The sequence below is a fragment of the Rhineura floridana genome, chromosome 2, assembly GCF_030035675.1.
Source record: "Rhineura floridana isolate rRhiFlo1 chromosome 2, rRhiFlo1.hap2, whole genome shotgun sequence".
Classification (NCBI taxonomy): domain Eukaryota; kingdom Metazoa; phylum Chordata; class Lepidosauria; order Squamata; family Rhineuridae; genus Rhineura; species Rhineura floridana.
In genome coordinates, this window is record NC_084481.1 from 106,485,642 (window position 1) to 106,493,050 (window position 7,409).

The 7,409-nt window shown below is 41.9% G+C and overlaps 1 non-coding gene across 1 annotated transcript; it reads right to left on the reverse strand.

Annotated features, from left to right (window-relative positions):
• Window positions 1-725: 725 nt before the first annotated feature.
• LOC133378581 (5S ribosomal RNA) lies at window positions 726-844 on the reverse strand. Its single transcript, XR_009761049.1, has one exon. It is a non-coding gene; the product is annotated as a 5S ribosomal RNA (ribosomal RNA).
• Between the last annotated feature and the right edge of the window lie 6,565 nt (window positions 845-7,409).

Sequence of the window (7,409 nt, forward strand, 5' to 3'; positions counted from 1 at the left end):
CCAGTCCTCTACTGAAGTAAAAGGGGGAGTGCTTTTAGCCCCTTGTTCCTTGGCTTGATTTCCATTAGTTTTTTGGTTCTTGAGAGAGTAAAAATGGGTTATTTTAGATTGTCGAACGCGGCCGCTATGGGGAGATAGCTTGAGAGAGGGGGTGATTCCCAGGTTTTTATAATCCTTCCTGGTAAAAACCATCGTTCAGGGTTGCTTCAGGACTGTCTCTTTAAAAAATAAACAGGAGTCAATTCAGCAGACACACAAAGAGTAAAAAAATGAAACGGATTGAAACAGATTAAAATAACCCATAAAGTGGGGGTTGCGTGTAGCCAGCCATAAAAAGTTGTTAGGTGATACAGGGAGTTGGTCTTTCCCATAGATTGAATTAGTAACTTACTGGGCCAAATCAGATCGAATCAAAGGGAGGTAAGAGACAGCGTCGTCTTAGGCGAAACTGCTTTCAACGTCAGAATCTTAATGTAGCTCTGAATGCAGCTGGGCTGAGGCAGCGAAGGCCGGAGAGGATGATAGTGCACTATCTTAGAGAAAGCAGTCTTCCAAGGTCAGCTAGCAGAAACTGGCAAGGCATTCGCAGCCAGTTAATATAGGGTTGTTATAAAGCCCTTCAGCAGTGATAAAATATTAGGTGTTTGGTCCTAAATTAGCAGTCCTTGAGAGATGAAAAGCGGAGCTCCTAACATAGCGTCCTTCTAAATCGCCATCTCTTTTTTAGGCTATGGCACCTGGTATTCCCAGGTGGTCTCCCATCCAAGTACTAACCAGGCCTGACCCTGCTTAGCTTCCGAGATCAGATGAGATCCGGCGTGTTCAGAGTAGTATGGCCGTAGACCATAGTATGGCATTTATAGATGGTCCATGTTTCACAGGCATATAGTAAGGTCGGTAGTACAATGGCTTTGTAAATAAGCTTTTTGGTCTCCCTGCAAATATCCCGATCCTCGAACACTCTACGCTTCATTCGGGAGAATGCGGCACTCGCAGAATTCAGACGATGTTGAATTTCAGCATCCTGTCGGCTTTTACAGTGAGATGGCTGCCAAGATAGGGGAAGTGATTAACGTTCTCCAGTGTCACATTGTTAAGCTGGATTGATGGTGCTACAGAGGGACTAGTTCACACCTGTTGATGAAGCACTTTGGTTTTTTTAATATTAACTGAAAGCCCAAGCTATCCATATGCTTCTGCAAAGACATTTAGGATAGTTTGAAGATCTTTCTCTGAATGTGCAGAGACCACATTATCATCGGCATATTGAAGTTCTACGATAGAGGTTGACATTACCTTACTTTTTGCTTTCAGACTATTGAGATTAAAAAGCTTTCCATCTGTTTGATATATGATTTCCACACCAGTAGGAAGTTTCCCCTCAATAAGGTATAGAATCATAGCAATGAAGATAGCAAATAAGGTAGGAGCAATGACACATCCCTGTTTTATGCCTGATCTGACTGAATGGATCACTCTGAAAGCCATTGTTATCCAAAACTGTCACTGTCATGTTGTCATGAAGGAGTCGCAAAATATTCACAAATTTATCAAGGCATCCAGTTTTCAGAAGGATGGTCCAGAGAGTGGCTCGATTCACAGTATCGAAGGCCTTAGTCAGATCAATAAATGCCATATATAAAGGTCAATTCTGTTCCCAGCATTTTTCTTGAAGCTGTTGTGCAGTGAAGGTCCTGTTCACTGTCCCCCTGGAAGGGCGGAAAATTTTTTGAGATTCTGGGAGAACATCCTCTGAGATCGGTAAGAGACAATTTGCGAGGATCCTTGTAAGGATTTTACCTGCGGTAGCAAGAAAGAGATACCTTGATAGTTCCCACAATCTGTTCTATCACAAAGGTGATAATTATGGCATCCCTAAAGTATTCCGGGATCTCCTCCCTCATCCAGATTTTTCCGATGAGCTTATGAAGTTGTTGTGTAAGTTTGGGCCCACCTTCTTTAAAGACTTCAGCAGGAATCTCATCAGGTCCACTAGCTCTGTTGTTCTTCATTTGATTGATGCTTTACTGACTTCATCCAAATTTGGGGATACTGCAAGCTCGTTTCTAGTTTGTTGTTGTGGAATTTGCAAGAAGACCTCACCAGCCACAATAGAGTTATGATTAAGGGGTCATGGTAATGCTCTTTCCAGCGCAGTGCAATAGACTCTTTATCCTTAAGAAGTTTGGTACCATCCATTGAACATAAGGGATTTGTACCGTAATTTGTTGGTCCATAGATGGCCTTTGTGGCATTAAAAAAGCCCCGTGCATCGTGAGCATCTGCAAAGTGCTGGATTTCTTGAGCTTTCTTTATCCACCAGGCGTTCTTAAGTTCTCTAGTTCTTCTTTGGACCTCAGCCTTTGCACTGGCATAGATTTTTTTTTTTAGCAGCACAGTTAATGTCTTTCTGCCATATCTGGAAGGCTTTCCTTTTCTTGTTGATGATATGTTCAATCTCACTATCATTCTCATCAAACCAATCCTGATGTTTCTTAGTTTGGTATCCAATAGTTTGTTTACATGCTGCAATAATGAATGTCTTCAGTTTAATACAGTGTTCCTCGACATTTTCAGGGAGTTCCATCAGTAGATGTTTCTTGAGAGTTGTTTGAAAGCAGGCTCGCTTAATAGGATCTTGAAGGGCATGGATGTTCATTTTATGCCTTGGTTTTCTTCCTTGGAGCCTACGTTGAGGAACAATATTAATGGCCATAGTGGATCGAATTAATCCGTGATCTGTCCAGCAGTCATCAGCACTTGTCATGGCCCTGGTGAGGAGCACATCACAACGATCTCTGGCACGGACAATTACGTAATCCAGGAGATGCCAGTGTTTTGACCGAGGGTGCTTCCATGATGTTTTAAATTTATTTTTCTGGCGAAAGAGTGTGTTTGTAATAATCAGATTGTGCTGTGCACATTTGGTCAGAAGTAGAATGCCATTCAGGTTGCTATTGCCAACTCCTTTCCTCATGGTTTCTGGCCATAAATCGAAACACGCCCAACTCTTGCATTGAAATTGCCGAAGGGGATAATTTTATTCTCCTTAGATATCTCTGATAAGATGGTGTCCAGCTGGGTATAACATTTTTCCTTTATGTCTTCATCAGCATCTAATGTTGGTGCATAAGCGCTTAGCAGTCTGGTCTATGACCGCAAATAAAAAATCAATCAATAAATCATAAGTGCTTAGAATAGTTGTCTGCTGGTTTTGGGCAAGTTTTAACCAGAGAGCTGAGAGTTGTTCATTAATGCCAGTAGGAACTTCTGATAAAAGCTTCACAAGATTATTTTTAATAGCAAAGCCTACTCCGTGTTTTCGTTGTTCTTGTTCTGGCAGTCCTTTCCAAAAGAAGGTATAATCTCCTTTTTCTTCCTTCAGGTGTCCTTCTCCTGCTCTTCGAGTTTCTTGGAGTGCTGCTATGTCAATATTAAAACGTCTCAACTCCCTCACAATGATGGCAGTCCTGCATTCAGGACGTTCACTATCTGTGTTTGTTTGTTTGTTTGTTTGTTTATATTTATTAGTCGCTTTTTTCCAAAATGAAACTCAAAGCGACTTACAAAAAAGAAAAAATCTCAAAAACATATCTGTATTGTCCAGCAATGTCCATATATTCCATGTTCCAAAGTTCAATTGTCTTTTGTGACCGTTAAGTGGTGACCCCACTGGATGCGGTAATCCAGTCAGGGAGAGAGATGAGGCAGACTATGTTTAGGGCACCTTTTCTAGGCCCTTTCCCATACGGGGTGAGCAGAGTGGATCCTGAATAGGACTGCTCAGTCTTGGATATAGCTGCCGAACTACTCAACTGCCTCGGTCCTTGAGCCAGGACGATTGAGTCTGTATCCACCACCCATGTGCCGGTCCATGACTAGGGGCTTCCAGATTTCACAGTCCTGACCCTGTCACCATCTGCTGATCGCCATGAGACTTTTGGTTTGGTTTGGTTTAGTTGGAAGATGCCTGTGCTTGAATTTGTTTTATGTGGGGAGATTGGCGCATGATGATCAACACACGATCTTGACAGAAAAAGGCTTTGATCCAATGGCATGGATACCACGACAATTGGAAGTCTTTTATCTGCTGCAGCCTTCATCTGCCTTCACAGCCATTGTAACATACACATTGTTATCCTCCCCCTGTTCTACCATTGAGGACTTTCTTGGATCATTCTGGCTCCTCTCCCTCGACCTCACCACCATGGGTGACCCTGCTGGGAGTACATGACTCCCGACAGCATCGCTCACAGGGTTCATTGGAACACGCAAGCCCACTCATCACTACAAGGTGACGATCCAGTGAGGATATACTTTACTGGGCAACTTTCTCAAATCAAGGTGCTAGGGGCATACTTAAAATTGTTATACTGGTAAATTAACAGCATTTAGCTGAGTGCAGCTTGTTCAGTGTTTCTGTGCAGAGTAAGTGTGTGTGGTTTACCTGAGGGAAAGCAAGCTTTTAATCACTCGCTTTGAATCATTGGGACTTTAGACTTGTTTTAAAAATATGAAAATACTGCTTTATTAAAAGAGATACATACTTGATAAGAAAGGCTCTAGTTCTAGCTAACTAAGTTGGAGGGGCAATGGCCAGGCTTGATCATTGCCCTCATGCTTCAGGGAAGAGGAACAATGACAAAGATGTCTGCTCTCCCTTGGCTGGCCTGAGAGGAAGGAGAAAGGAGAGTTTGGAAGTGAGGTCAGCTCCCTGAGAGTATCGGTTTACAACAGAAAGAAGACAAGTAGAGGAACAAAGGTAAGGATAAGCAGCTTAGCCAGCTGGAAGACCAAGACCCTTTATCTCCCCTCAGGTATGCAAAGAATGACAGCAAGGCTAAGGTCCTCAGTAACAATGAATTTGTGTACACTACTATGAAATGACTATTATTCACATAAACTAGATGAATCATGCAACTCTTCACATAATTGCACACATGCATATTTATGAAAACTCGTCTTTATCACCGAGGGCCAATTCAGATGGTGACATTGTGGGCTTATTTCAGTCCATGTCAACATTTTTGCAATTTTTGGATTGAAAGTGTGCATGCTGAACTTGTTATCTGAATGCCTTATCTCAACCTTATCTTCAGACCCTAATTTACTGCACAACTTTAGACTATGAAAAACTTGGTATGGACAGGGTAAAAAAGCCCTAAAAATGGTGCAAAACTCAAATCTTGTATACATTTCAAGCATGTGCGCTATTTTCACTCAATACAGTTTCAATACATTCGTTAATACATGACATAAAATCAGAAAACTGCTCAAAGAGCTTTTTTCACAAGCATTGTTCTGAAGGCTCCTAAATCATACCCTCCAACTTGCGCATCTTGTGTGCGTCAGGCTGCTGGACAGGGAAACAAACACATGAAAGGAAGGACAGACATAAGAGTCAACTACTTCCATTAGCCTTTCCTAGCAGTATTAAGCTCAACCAGGGGTGTAGTGGTCCAGGGTCTCAGGGGTCTTAGACCCTTTACCTTTTTGGGAGCAGGGTCCCTATGTCTCCAGGGTCCTAAAAGCCAATCAGCATGAAAGGGGAATATGTTAGCCACTGAGAAGAATATTATTTGGTTCCTTGTCCTTTTCTGCTGATTGGAGCCAATCAGAGTGACAGGGCGTGAGTCAGCCAATGAGAATGTTGTTTTCAGTAGCTAACACTGTCTCCTTTCATGCTGGTTGGCTCCTATGGACCTCTATTGTTGTGAGAGAAGGCATTAACAAGGATCTCATTCTCAACCCAGCAGCAAAAGGAAAAAAAGGGGGAAGAGGGTTTCGCTGTGACTATCATGAAGGGACTCTGCACTTCTGAATTTGCCACTACATTATTGGGCTCAACTGCTAAGCCTGAATTCAAAAAGTATGTGGATGCTGGCTGTATTAATTCATTTGTGAGGGAAGATTGCTTTGCATTACTGAAATGTGACCAGGAAACGGTTAATAGCCAGTCTGTATTTTATCTCATTTTGCCTTTGTTTCTCAGTCCCTGTGATCTCCCCCTTTTTAGCAAGCCACCATACTTTTTATTTTTGCTTACCTGCCCTATGCTCTAGTTTTGACACATTCTTATCTCTACATCCATGGTAACTGTCCTGGGGAAAAAACCACACCAGGAGGAGAGAGATTTTTTTAAAGGGTGTGTGTGTGGGAGAATATACATCATTAAAAAAAAGGATAAAATGCCTCTAGTGCTTGAGACAGTTTTAGAAGAGGATGGAAAGTGTGTCCCGGCAGCTTCACGCATAATCCAAGCTAAAATTATCCCGATGTTGACTTATGGGACCCCAATTTGGATACCTTACTTCAAGGGCCGCTTAGATGGCATTCTTTACCCTTTTCTAAGATCTATTTTTGGTGTCCCCAGATGTGTTTCTGGGGCTACACTTCTGCTTGAAGCAGGGTTAAATTCTTTTCATTGTCTAACCTGCCTATGCACCATTTACTTTTGGCTCCGCTGTTCTTTCATACTTACCCCAGAATCTTATGTCAGCCGAGTCTTGGCTGATTCTTTTAATGCTTCATGGCCAATACTTGTCATGGAAATTTTTTTATCGGTTGGGCTCTCTCCTTCAGAATTGCTAAACATGGAATTTACTGCTGCCAAGGAAGTGGTCAGACGTAGGCTAACTGACATAGATTACCAAGAGTTACTGGCCAAAGCATCTGGCCCTTGCTCTCCCCGGGCTTTGGGCCTGAGTGTTCTACCCTGTGCTGATGGGCAGCGTTATCTATATTGGCTCACTGTTCCCAAATACAGAAGGGCCTTTACTTTGGCCCGTTTTGATACCCTTCCCTCCAGATTTCTTGAAGGTAGATTCAATAAGACTCCAAGAAGTCTTAGGTATTGTCCATGTAATGCCCACGAGACTGAGACGGTTTTCCACGTTTTATTCCACTGTAAATTTTATGATCATGTCAGAAATGATCTTTTATCTCCAATTTTTTTAACCTTTCCAGGCCGATCTAAAAATATACTGTTAATTCTTCTTCTACAGGGCACTGACGAATTTATTACCCTTTCTGTAGGCAAATTTATAAATCAGGCCATGCAGATAAGGAAGAATTTGCTTGGTACGGAGTCTTGATTTTATGTTTCTGTATCCTGTTATGTATGTATTTACTTACTTTTTTCTGTATTTTATCTTTTCGATTGCTGAGGTCTGTCGACTATGCAATAAAGAATTCATTCATTCATTCAGAAGAGGATGCTTTTAACTAGAGTGACAACAATCTGGAAAACATTATTTAAAGAACGTGTTCCAATTCGCAATCTGCCTGCACCTTGTCTCCATGTAATCGCCAGCGATGTGACATTGCATTCTTGAGTAAGCTCCATTATGATTACAAAGAAGTCAAACAAAAATGAGAAAACAGCATACACAGACATTTCTGAATATGAG